The sequence below is a fragment of the Amphiura filiformis genome, chromosome 3 (genome assembly GCF_039555335.1).
Source record: "Amphiura filiformis chromosome 3, Afil_fr2py, whole genome shotgun sequence".
NCBI classification, from domain to species: domain Eukaryota; kingdom Metazoa; phylum Echinodermata; class Ophiuroidea; order Amphilepidida; family Amphiuridae; genus Amphiura; species Amphiura filiformis.
The window spans coordinates 9,258,093-9,260,662 of record NC_092630.1 but is presented as its reverse complement, the minus strand read 5'-3'; positions in this window follow the sequence as shown (position 1 = coordinate 9,260,662).

Here is a 2,570-nt window from a genome sequence, read left to right as displayed (position 1 = left end):
GTCAGCACAGATTAGACTGCGGTGCACACCTGCCCGACAGTTTTAAGTTGTCTGGATGAGCATGAATTTGATTTGAAATAGACTTGACAATATTCAAGTAATACTGGTTTCAGACTTTCCTGCCGGTTGCCGCTTTGTCACTCTGGCGACGATTTTGCTACACTGCGCAGTAGCAAAGAAACGCTAGAAGTGACCAGCGGCAAGCCGATGTGTCGACCCATGTGTCGACCACTCCACCGTGTTGAATTTAAGTCAGCTCGGCAACATTGGTTTTCAGAGTTATGCTGCTGCCGCTCCGCTTGGAGAAAAAGTGCAAGAGCCATGATGAAGCCTCACGCCACTCAGCGGAAAGTGGCAGAAAATATATAACCATCATCATCGCAATTATCTGTTCCTATTACCTATATATTTGTCTCATTCAATTTGGTTAATGTCTGCAACAGCTGGACAAGTAACAAAAATGAGAGAAATTAGCTATTGGTCTGGCTACATAATGAATAATGAAGTTACTCAACCAATGTCTGATTTGATTGGAAGGCTATTGAATTGAATTCAGTAATAAAACAGATTTTCAATGTCATCGTTTAAAATTTACTTGGACATTAATAAATATGTTGAGTTGTCGACGCATGTTACATGTCCATTGCGAGTATTCCTTTTTTAGATTCAATATCCTTACAAAATCTGACATGCAAAAAAAAAAATTCGGCCCAAAATATATCCATTGAATCCCAGGCTTTCGGTTACGTAACGAGCCGGCTGTCATTCTAGGGACTTTGTATCAAATGAGTCACTGTGCTAATTGAGTGTCCCAGTATAAAAACGGCCCATGGCACATTTGCCATTTTGCAATCTTGAATTCATAGGAAAATATATGAATATGTGTTTCTTTTGATTCTAGTAATAATATTTGGAGTGTTTACAACAACTAAGTAACTACAGTGGCAGGTAAATAGAGGGCAGTATGGCACTTTCACTTGAAAATCTAAATTTTTGCAAAAATGTGCCATGGGCCGTTCTTATACTGAGACACTCAATTATTTAATGTGTCGCAGGTGAAAGGCATTCTTTCATTCAACGATGTATCATTGCCAAACCATATCGTCCAGGTCATATCTCCTCAAGACTTATGGGATTTCATCTTTTCTACTACTCTTTCTTATTATTTTCAAATACACGTATTATTTTGAAATATACCTATTATTTTGAAATACACCCATATGCAAAGTCGAAATAAGAAGGGGATAGGAGCTTTTCAGAACAAGATCGTCGGACTAATCAAGCGATGTACGTTCACGACGACGTACATGAACGCGATACTAATCGGTACTCTGGAATCACATAAAACTGACATAACGCGTTTACTTAGTGCCTTCATGAAGCAAATCTAATCCTGTCTAATGTAAATCAGTGTGTTGTTATGAAATATGCAGTGAACAGTATGGAGTAGTTGACTTGTGACATCATTGTCGGGTAGTATTATATTTTATTCAGGGTCCATGTTTTTAAACTACCTATACCTTAGATACAAGAGTGGCTATAAAATCTACCATTGTGCACGCACAGTGGTAGATTTTATATCCACTCCTGCATTTAGGGTCCCCAATCGTGTATGGGCCACATAAAGCTATTGAACAGTTAAGTGGTTGCAGGCTATGCAGTTCGGTCAAGCATATTAATATACCAGTCCCTTGCGTTTGTTGATAAACATAGAGGTCAACTCATCTATACAGCCTGGCAGACAATTTGCTGTCGAAGTTATGTAATAATCGGATTAACTACCTTAGCAATGAATACAATTTGTGAAAAGATCGCCCTGCACTACAAGCAGGTTGCACTCATCTCCTGTGTATGTCTGCAATAATAGATTGAATACAATACCCTTCTGTTCAAAGACAAGCATTGGCATTTGTTTGACATCTGTGGTTCAATGCATAGGTACCGCATGACGTTGTAGTTCAGGGCGATCTATTAAAAATTGTATCCATCTATTGCTATGGTAATTAATCCTGTTACATCATCATTTCGACGGCGAATAGATGAGTTGACTCAAGTCCCACGTGAGGTTGTCCTGAAGATAAATTCCAAGGACCTTAGCTTCTGTGACGTATGACAGTGGTTCTGCACCGATTCTCAAGTCGCCAGCCTGGGGTTTATTTTTGCTGAAGCAAACTTGGAGGGCCTGACATTTGGAGGGATTTAATTTGAGCAAATTAGACTTGGACCACTCAGTAAACTGATCAAGATCAGATTGTAAAAAGCTGCAGGGTTGCGATCCATTTACATTCTCTGCAAATGTCAGGTCATCCACGTATTTCCAACAACTAGAAGTTGAATTTTGAGCAGTATCGTTCATGAGAATCTGAAAACCAATGGGCCGAGTTTTGTACCCTGAGGTACTCCCCATGAAGTGGAACATAGTCTGAAAGAGTGTAATTAAAGCGAACACATTGCTGTCTATCATGAAGGAAATCACAAATCCATGGAACGATGGACTCACGGACTCCCAAGCGGATTATCTTATCAAAAAGGATGGTATGGTCGCCCAAGTCAAACGCTTTGGAAAAAAT